Consider the following 11,632-nt stretch of genomic DNA (forward strand, 5'->3'; position numbering starts at 1 on the left):
TATTGGCTAATTGAATCCCACAATGTATTTTAAAAATGCAACATGATCAAAGGGAATTTAGCTTAGTTACATGAAGAAACATTATTGAAATTAGTCATGTTAATGGGCTACAGTAGATATTTTGGATAGTTTTCTCAGTCTCCATTTCTCTCTCCAAATATTTAAAGAGGTTGGAAATCTTAAAAACAAAGCAAAAACAAAACAGAAAAACCAAAAACATCTAGATCCCTTTGCAGCTAGTTAGAATCAGGTTCTACCAGTAGAATACATATAAGTGAGATTTAGAAGGTGAAAATGAGACAGATACCACTTAGCTGTAGTTCTGGTCTGTTGATGCTAGAAAGCAAGTTTTGTAAACATGTAGCTTTCTGCAAAGGTATTCCAGTATCCAAAGGATAAGGGGCCACATTCTTTGTTTATTCCAATCATATTTGCAAACCCATGCCTACAAGACAGATTGACACAGGAACTGTTGCCAAAGAAACTGAAATATTCCCAGTTACCTGTGAGTAAATAAGAAATGGTCATGGCAATGCTTCGTCATCTGATTCCATACTTTGTAATAACCTGTTTGCTGTATTAGATACTCATTTGCTGTCTTGTGTGTAAGAGACTGTTGTGGTAGCAACTTCTTTTATTCTTTTAAGTTTTTATTTAAATTCCAATTAGCTAACATACAGGGTAATATGAGTTGCACGTGTACAATATAGTAATTCAACACTTCCGTACAACAGGCAGTGCTCATCACAACAAGTGCACTCTTTAATCCCCATCACCTATTTAACCCTTCCCCCCATCCACCTGCTCTCTGGTAACCATCAGTTTGTTCTCTATAGTTAAAAGTCTGTTTCTTGGCTGGCCACTCTCTCTCTCTTTTTCCCCCTTTGCTCTTAAAGCATAGGTGCGGTGGCTTCAGTGGTAGTTGTCCCCTACTGTATCACTTCAGACTTAATCTGGTAGTAATTCCAGGATACTTATTCAAGAAGTGATACTTATTCAATTCTCCAAAGATTTTGTAAGCACCCAATTCCCTGTATTAAATACCTTCATATTTAAAACATCTAGCATTGTTTCTGTTATCTGGACCAAATCCCAACTGATAAAATATTTAGTATCAGAAATGGATGATACTATAATAAAATTACTCAAACATGAAGCTTTTCTTGGTAGTCTGGCAGCAGTTGGAAAGTAAAAAACTGCACACTGACAAGTTAACTTATTCATATGCTGTGGCAAAACATTTGGTAAAACTATTGTCTGATATCTTGGAAGTAAAATTATGTGCTGACAGACCTGGAGCTCTAGATGATGGGGTTAGAAAATGCAAGCATGTAGTGTATATTGGCTACTACTCGCTGCTTGTAAAAAGATGTTACAAGAAAGAAATATGTTCAGAGAAGAATTATCCAAATTTCAAGCAGAGATAAAAGATAATTCAGTTCTGTTAAGGGAGGCCCTCTCTGCCTGTGAATTACAATCTAAATTGATTCATACCTACCAGGGTTGGGAAATTTTAACTGCTCGTATTCCTCCAACAAGAGAGTATATAGCTCCATATTTTTCTAAGATTCTTCCATTTAAGACTTTTCTTCCAGAGGTGTCTGGGTGGCTCAGTCAGCTAAGCGTCTACCTTCAGCTCAGGTCACGATCCCAGGGTCCTGGGATCAAGCCACCCATTGGGCTCCACACTCAGCAGGGAGTCTTCTTCTCTCCCTCTGCCTCTTCCCCCCCCCCCCCACTTGTACGCTCTCTCTAAAATAAATAAATAAATAAATCTTTTTAAAAAAGACTTATCTTCCAGAAAATGGCAGCTAGACCAGCTGCAAAGATTGGATTAAGAATGATGCCTTCCAACTCAAGCCTGTTATTAAGTGGACTCAAGATAGCTGCCATTTGTCTGTAGACCAGACTAACTAAATAAGTTAGTCTCAAGAAAACAACCTGGACTGTGATTATTAACACCTATAACTGTCTGTAAGTATATCAGAAACCTACTAAATATTTTGGGAAATTGTGTTGCCAAAGAAACTATAAACCTGGCTTGAGGTATCCATTGGTTGTGTCTAGGTATAAATATCTTTGAGTTTATCATATTGGAGTGTGTTGAACTTTTCTGATGTATATAGATTAATGTTTTTCATCAAATGCAGGAAGTCTTTGACCATAATTTCTTCAAGTATTTTTTTCTGCTTTTTCTTTCTCCTCTCTTTCTTGTACTATCATTATACATTATATATACATACCATTATGCATATGAGAATGCATATATGAGATTATCCTGTCTGAGAACAGAAAGAAAAAAGAATGAACAGAAAGAACAAAATGAACAAAAATGAACAGGGTCTCAGAAACCTGCGAAACACCATCAAACATATTGACATATGTATAATGGGAGTCCCAGAAGAAAAGGAAAGAGAAAGGTCAGAAAGACTATTTGAAGAAGTAGTGGTCAAAATCTTCCCTAATTTGATTAAAAAAAAACAAAAACAAACAATCTACACATGCAAATAGATAACAGACTAAAAGTCAAATAAACTCAAAGAGATCTGTACCTAGACACTCTAATGAAACCGTTGAAAGCCAAAGAGAGAATCTTGAAAGCAGCAGGAGAGATGCAACTCATCAGGCAAAAGCTCCTAAATAAGATTAACAGTTGATTTCCAGTCAGAAATCCGGGAGGCAAGAAGTTGTGGGGTGACATCTTCAGAGTGCTGAGGAAAAAAAGACTGTCAAACGAGTATTCTATATCCAGCAAAACCACCCTTCAAAATGGAAGGGAACATAAGACTTTCTCAGATAAACAAAAACTAAGAAAATTCTTCACTAGCAGACCTGCACTAGAGGAAACAAAATACTAAAGGGAGGCTTTCAGGCTCAAAACTACACTGCAGTATCATTTCTTACTTGTTCAGATTTGCCAAACTTCACAAGCTTTTTAACACACTATTTTGGTGAGGGTTTCAGGAAATAAGCACTCTCATACATTTGCTGATGGGAATGAAAAATAGTGTTTTCCCTGTTGAGGTGAATGTGGCATTATCTAATAAATTACATATATACATATATGTTTATTATTTATTTTTATATTTATTATATATATGTGTATATATATATGTATATATATATATATGTTTATCCTTTGACCAGCTATCTCATGTCTAGAAATTTACCCTCAAGACACAACTCCAACAATATGAAAATACATATGCACAAGGTTATTCATTGTCCCATTATTTGTAATAGCAAAATACTGAAAAAAAGCCAGAAATGCTCATACATAAGAAATTGGATGAATAAATTAGAGCACATCCACACAATAGAGCATGCAGTGGTAAAAGATAATGAGAAAGAGCTATATAAACTGAAATGAAGGGATTTCTAGGATATAATGTAAAGTGAACAAAGCAAACTGTAAAAATAAATGTAATATGCTATAATTTATGTAAGAAATAAAAGGAAATAAGAGAATATACATATATCTCCTAATTTTTTAAAAAGTATAATAGGAAAAACAAACCAATAACTAATGGAATTTACAATGTAGCAAATGTAATGAGCCAAACTGACATAATCATTATGATCTGGCCAAAATACATAACCTGAATTTAGCCCTGAGGAAACTTCAGACAAGCAAAAATCAGAGGATATTCTGCAAAACAACTGTCTTATACTCTTCAAAAACATTAGTATCATAAAAAAAAAATTTAAAGTCCATTCCAGGGGAACCTGTGTGGCTCATATGGTTAAGCGTCTGACTCAAACTCAGCTCAGGTCTCAATCTCAGGGTTATGAGTGCAAGCCCCATGCTGGGCCTGAAATCTCCTTAAAAAGAAAAAAAAAAGTCCATTCCAGACTAAAGAAAATTAAAGAGACATGGCAACAAAGTGCAATGTGTAAACCTGGATTGGATCTTGGATCCAAGGGAAAATGCCGTAAGGACACTACTGAGACAACACCCAAAAACTGAATATGGACTGTACATTAGATAATACCAATGTAAAATTTCCTAAATTTGGTAATGACTCAGGAAATTATATATATTACATATATTATATTATATAGTATATTACATATTAAATTACATATATATCTTAAGTATATATAAACATATAAATATATAAATTTTATATATGTATATGTAATTTAGCAATTCCACAATTCCATTTTGGGTATATAACCAAAAGAATTGAAAGCAGAGCCTCAAAGAGATATCTGTACACCCATGTTCATAGCAGCATTATTCACAATGGTTAAAATGTGGAAGCAACCCCAGTATCCATGACAGATAAATGGATAGACAAAATGTGGTACATATATACAATGGAGTATTATTCAGCATTATAAAGGGAAAAAATCCAAAATATGCTACAACATAGGTGAACCTTGAGGACATCATGTTAAGTAAAATGTCAGTTACAAAAAGCCAAACACGGTATGATTATATTTATATGAGATACTTACAGTAGTCAAAATTGTAGAGACAGAAAGTAGAATGGTAGTTTCCAGGTGCTGGGAGGAGGAGAGAATGGGGAGTTGGGGTTTTTTTTGTTTTATTTTAATATATATATTTTTTTTATTAAGTAATTTCCATGCCCAACGTGGGGCTCAAACTCACAAGTCCGAGATCAAGGGTTGCATGCTCTACGAGCTGAGCAAGCCAGGTGCCCTGGGAGTTATTATTTAATGGGAATAGAGTTTCAGTCTTACAAGATGAAAACAAGATTGAGAGCTATGCATCTCCACAGCTGCATCTCCATGGCATGTGATATTTGCAAAATATTATAGCTGTATTTAATACCACTGAACTGTACACTTGAAAATGGTTAATATGGGTAAATTTTATGTTAAGTGTATTTTACCACAATACAAAACTGAAAAAATATATATGTGTTTGTGTGTATAGAAAGAAAGAAAAGAGTGATAATGAAAAACTAGCAAAACATTAAAAATTAGTGAGTTTGAGTGAATGGTATATAAAATGTACTATTTTCTTTTCTTTTTTTTTTTTTTTAAAGATTTGTTTATTTATTTGAGGGGGAGTGGGGAAGGGGCAAAGGGAGAGGGAGAGCTGGCTGAGCTTGGAGCCCCATGTGGGGTTTGATCTCAGGACCCCAAGATCATGACCTGAGCCAAAGTCAAGTCAGATGTTCAACTCACTGAACCACCCAGGCACCCTGCAAAATGTTGTACTATTTTTATTGTGTTTTTTAGGTTTGAAATTATTTCAAAATACAAAATAAATTTTTAAAAAGATACCAGTTACCCATACCATCAAATGGTTTTTATTATAAATGTCTGCATTAAATGGATGTTATGATGTAATGATGAGTAATGAGAAATGACTATTGAAAGATAAAGGAGACAGCAATTTCGAAGGGTTGCAAAGCTCAGAATAAGTTCAAAAGAAAACAATTCCTGAACAATAACATCACCAAAACAGAATTTATGAAAGGTAGTTCTTAATCAATAGATTATGTTGGAAATAGGTTACTAGATTAAAATCTGGGAGAGTATATAAGTTTAAATAAGTAATACAGGTTTTTTAAATAAGTAATTTTAAGATGAGGTAAAAATATATTAGACCTATCGCACAGAGGAAGAATTGGCAAAATCTTGTGCTGGGTAAGTTATGTCAAATAAAGAACTGAGGAATCAAAGACTTCAAGTTTTCCAGTATAGCTAACAATAATAGTTATGCACCATAATAGAAAAATGCAAAGGGATAAGAGTTTAGTGATAAATTTTAAAAACAATGACTTCAAGGTGTTTTTAGGAAAACCAGTCAGAGACAGCTTCACACTTCCTCTTTTCCACAGTAAGTTTTTCACTTCACTTTTACCCACTTCTAGCTTCCTTCTTTAGCTGCTTTCTTAAATTTCAATACATTCCTGCTTTACACCTTTGGTTGTTTTTGGAAATCCTCCCCACCCACTCATCAAATTTTCCTCTAAATTTTTCCTTCAGAACACTCCTTTAAAATGATTATATTAGATATTTCATCAATATAACCATTATTACTACAGCTATGGTGAACTCAAATTGCAACAGCCTTAAATATTAACAATTATATATAGTTAACCATAAATAATAGTTAATTATTATTAACTATACCAATTTCCATCTACTGTGCAAACAGGCCTTATTTTTTAATAACTGTTTTTCTGCAAATTTAATTTTTTTTTGTTAAAGACTGTCATAGTTTGCTCAGGCTGCTTTCACAAAGCACCATTGACTGAGTGGGTTAAACAACAGACATTTATTTTCTCACAATTCCAAAGGCTGGACTTCCAAAATCAGGGTATTAGTATAACCAGTTTCTGGTGAGAACACTTACTGGAGTGCCAACAACCACCTTCCTGTTGTGTCCTCACATGTTGGAGAGAGAAAGAGCAAGCTCTCTGCTGTCTTTTCTTATAAGGGCGCTATTCCCATCATAAGGGCCCCATCTCCTGATCTTATCTAAACTTAATTACCCTCCAAAGGCCCTATCTCCTAATACCTTCACATTGGGGATTAATCCTGTAGCATATGAATTGGAGGGGGGCAAAATACATTCCATAGCAAAAACCTGGCTTTTATATAAGTTTAATTTGTACTAGTTTATGCCATTTGGATGTTATTCTTAATTCTGGCAGTAAAGATGGAGGAAGAGATCATTAAAAACATATCCACTAATTTGTAAAATATTAAAAGATCCAATTTATATCCCTGTTACCAACTTTGAATATCATGTAATTCTTTAACATTCTCTTTGAAAATATACGTTTACAAACAATAAGAAAACTTGATGCTAAAATGTCATAATTTGAACATTTGAAATGCAAAATTAGTATTATTATAACAAATGAATGGAAATTTGGTGGTGATTTTGTCATATACGATGGCATGTCAAACACTTTTCTCCCTTCTAGTTCTCAAATTCCCATGTTAACATGTTAACCATGGCACCATCTTGTGGATATTTTATCAAATAGCTGAGCTGTGCAATCATTTATATGGAAACAATGAAAATGAATGTATCTAAAAAAAAAGTTTTAAAACAAAGTTTAAGTTAATAAAATAAAATGTTGGCAAGTAATTTTCTTCAATCTCTTTCAAAGGGCCTTAACAATATAAGTGAACTCTCGAACCAGCTCCAGCATCATTATTTTTTCTTTTTAAGGCATTTTCTGTACTGTTTAAAACTGGCCAGTTGGTTCTGAATACACTAAATAGATTGTATTTAGTGTGAAGAGTGTGTGCATATGTTTGTTTACATACATAAATACAGGGGTGCCCGGCTGGCTCAGGCAGAGGAGCATGCAACTCTTGATCTCGGGGTTGTGAGTTCAAGCCCCACATTGGATAAAGAGATTACTTCAATAAACTTTTAAAAAATATTTATAAATGTGCATGTATGCTACTGTAATTTTTTATTGATCTAACTTCAGGCTCTGTTAAAAGATGGGAATTGATAGAATAGGTTAAAAAAGGGAAAGATTTTTAAGAAGTTAAAGTTTAACCACTTGCTATGAATAACTTATTTTGCATCTAGTTTTTCTGAGGTACAATGAAACATACTGGCAATTGTCAAATATTAAAGGAGATATACCAAAACACACCAAGTTCTGACAACATCAAAACTATATATTATTTTAATATGAAGGATTTAAATATTTATTGACTATGATAAAAACTATACTAAATATATTTTAATTAGAAAACTATTAATCGCAATATTTTGATGACTTCTTCAGAGAGTATAAGGAAAAATCACTGGTGTAATTGATGTGATTTTTCAAAAAAATTACTGAAAGTGTTTTCTATAACACTTTAATTGTAAACTTTCAGAATTTACAGTTTACAATCACATTTAAAACCTTTCATTACCTGGGTGCGTGGGTGGCTCAGTTGGTCAAGCATAGGACTTCTGATTTTGGCTCAGGTCAGGATCTCAGGGTCGTGGGATTGAGCCGCAAGTGGGGCTTCACGCTGGGTGTGGAGCCTGCTTAAGACTCTCTCTCTCCCTCTCCTTCTTCCCCTTTCCCGCATCTCGCATGCATGCTCTCTCTAAAAAAACAAACAACACTTTTCATTACTATATTTACACAAAAGAGAACAGAAAGGGGAATAGCATCTCTTGTAAACTTAGCTACATTACCTAATACAATCCTTCTAACAATCTTTTGAGTGGGTATAATTATTTCTACTTTTTAAGTTGAGGAAAATTGAGACTCTGGATAATTACATAACTCACCAATGTCACACAGCTAGCAAGAGGTCATAATTTTAAGTCTTTAAAGTCCAAATTCTTGTCACAACATAATCCCTCTTCCAAGAAATTCAGACAGGTATCAGAGATTTTAGTACAGAGATTAAAATAGAATTTAAAAATATATTTACTCAAAGTCCTATATGTGTGCCAAATTAAAATTGTAATAATTGAGTTCAGTGACCCACTTATTTCACTTAGCACCCTTTTAGGTTTATCCATGTTGTTGCATATGGGAGGATTCTCTTCTTTTTTAAGGCTGAATAATATTTCCTCATATGTATATACCACATTCTCTTTATCCATTTATCCATTCACGAACATTGACTTTTTTCCCCACATCTTGGCTGTTATGAACAGTGCTGTAATAAACACTCGAGTGCTAGTATTCAAGATCCAGATTTCAATTCTTTTGGATATATATGCAGAAGTGAAATTGCTGGGTTAAATAATAATTGTATCATTTTTTAATGAATCTGAGTGCTATTTTCCATAGTGGCTGCGCCATTTTATATCACCACCAACAGTATAAAAGTGTTCCAATTTGTCCACATCTGAGCCAACACTTGTAACCTTTTGTGTTTTATTTGTATTACAGCCATCCTAACAGTTGTGAGGTGATATCTCATTGTGGTTTTGATGTGCATTTCCCTGATTAGTGATATTGAGCATTTTTTTCATATACCTATTGGCCATTTGTATGTCTTCTTTGAAGAAACATCTATCCAAGTCCTTTGCCCATTTTAATATTTAACATTTATTTTTTTAAATAATTTTTTATTATGTTAGTCACCATACAGTATATCCTTAGTTTTTGATGTAGTGTTCCATGATTCATTATTTGTGTATAACACTCAGTGCACCATGCAATATGTGCCCTCCTTAATACCCATCACCGGCCTATCCCAGTCCCCCACCCTCCTCCTCTCTGAAGCCCTCAGTTTGTTTCTCAGAGTCCATAGTCTTTCCATTTTTAATATTTAATATTAAAATATTTTTAATTTTTGCCATTGATTTGCAAAAATTCTTTATATATTCTAGATATTAACATCAATACATGGTTTGTCAATATTTTATCCAGTTCTGTAACCTGCTTTGTCATTCCATTGATTGTTTCCATTCTTGGCTATGCATCAGTCATAACATCTTCTCTGATTTTATTTTATTTTTATTTATTTATTTTTTTAAAGTTTTTATGTATTTATTCGACAGAGATAGAGACAGCCAGTGAGAGAGGAAACACAAGCAGGGGAAGTGGGAGAGGAAGAAGCAGGCTCCTAGCGGAGGAGCCTGATGTGGGGCTCGATCCCATAACACTGGGATCTATCTTCTCTGATTTTATTTGCCTTCTCTCTTCTTTTTTAGTCTAGCCAGGGTTTGCCAATTTTGTTCACCTTTTCCAAAAGCCAAATCTTTTTTTTGTTGATTTTCTCTATTGTTTTTCTGTTCTATATTTAATTTATTTTAGGTCTAATCTTTATTTCTTTCCTTCTGTAAGTTTGGGGTTGGTTTGTTCTTTTTCTAGTTCTTTGAGGTGTAAACTTAAGAGTGTATATTTGAGACCTTTCTTCTTTTTCTTTTTTTTCCCAACTTTTTATTTAAATTCCAGTTAGTTAACATTTAGTGTAAAATTGGTTTCAGGAGTAGAATTTAGTGATTCATCACTTACATATAACACCCAGTGTTCATCACAGCAAATGCCCTCCTTAATACCCATCACACATTTAACCCATTCCCCTGCCAATCTCCCCGCCAGGAACCCTCAGTTTGCTCTCTCTAGGTAAGAGTCTGTTTTACGGTTTGCCTCTCTTTCTCTCTCTTTTGCTTATGTTCACCTGTTCTGCTTCTTAAATTCCACATATGAGTGAAACCATATGGTATTTGTCTTTCTCTGACTGACTTAATTTTGCTTAGCGTAATACACTCTAGCTCCACTGAAGTCATTGCAAATGGCAAGATTTCATTCTTTTTGATGACTGAGTAATATTCTATTGTATATAAATACCACATCTTCTTTATCCATTCATCAGCCGATGGATATTTCGGTTCTCTCCATAATTTGGATATTATTGATGATGCTGCTATAAACACTGGGGTTCATGTGCCCCTTTGTATCACTATTTTTTAATCCTTTGGGTAAATACCTAATAGTGCAATTGCTGGATTGTAGGGTAGTTCTAGTTTTAACTTTTTGAGGAACTGCCATACTGTTTTCGAGAGTGGCTGTACCAGCTTGCATTCCTGCCAGCAGTGCAAGAGGGTTCTCCTTTCTCAGCATCCTTGCCAACATCTGTTGTTTCTTGTGTTGTTCGTTTTAGCCATTCTGACAGGTGTGAGCTGATAGCTCATTGTAGTTTTGATTTGCATTTCCTTAATGATCAATGATGTTGAGCATCTTTTCATGTGTCTGTTAACCATCTGGATGTCTTCCTTGGAAAAACGTCTTTTCGTGTCTTCTGCCCATTTCTTCACTTTTTTTTGGTTTTGTTTTGTTTTTTGGGTGTTAAGTTTAAGTTCTTTACAGATTTTGGATACTAGCCCTTTATCTGCTAGGACATTTGCAAGTATCTTCTCCCATTCCATAGGTTGCCTTTTAGTTTTGTTGACTGTTTCCTTTGCTGTGCAAAAGCTTTTAACTTGATGAAGTCCCAATAGTTCATTTTTGCTTTTGTTTCCCTTGCCTTTGAAGATGTGTCAAGCGAGAAGGTGCTATGGCTGAGGTCAGAGGTTGCTGCCTGTGTTCTCCTCTAGGATTTTGATGGATTCCTGTCTCACATTTAGCTCTTTCATTCATTTTGAGTCTATCTTTGTGTATGGTGTAAGAAAACGGTCCAGTTTCAGGACACCTCGGTGGCTCAGTCATTAAGCGTCTGCCTTTGGCTCAGGTCATGATCCCAGGGTCCTGGGATCGAGTCCCACATCGGGCTCCCTGCTCCACTGGGAGCCTGCTTCTTCCTCTCCCACTCCCCCTGCTTGTGTTCCCTCTCTCGCTGGCTGTACCTCTCTCACTGTCAAATAAATAAATAAAATCTTAAACAAAAAAAAAAAAAAAAGAAAGAAAGAAAAAGAAAAGAAAAGAAAAAAAAAAAAGAAAAGAAAACGGTCCAGTTTCATTCTTCTGCATGTGGCTGTCCAATTTTCCCAACACCATTTGTTGAAAAGACTGTTTTTTTTCCATTGGATATTCTTTCCTGCTTTGTTGAAGATTAGTAGGCTGTTGATCTTACAGGGATATCTCACACAGGATGAGCTGCTTCTCTCTTGTTCCTAACAAGATTCTGAGCTTTTGGCTTTCTAGAGTTGGCTGTGTTGTCTCTAGGCGTGGATCCTTTTTTGTTTATCTTTGGAGTCTCTTGAGCTTCTCGGATATGCAGGTAAATG

The sequence above is a fragment of the Ursus americanus genome, chromosome 12 (assembly GCF_024610735.1).
Source record: "Ursus americanus isolate L20-20 chromosome 12, mUrsAme1.1.p, whole genome shotgun sequence".
NCBI lineage: Eukaryota > Metazoa > Chordata > Mammalia > Carnivora > Ursidae > Ursus > Ursus americanus.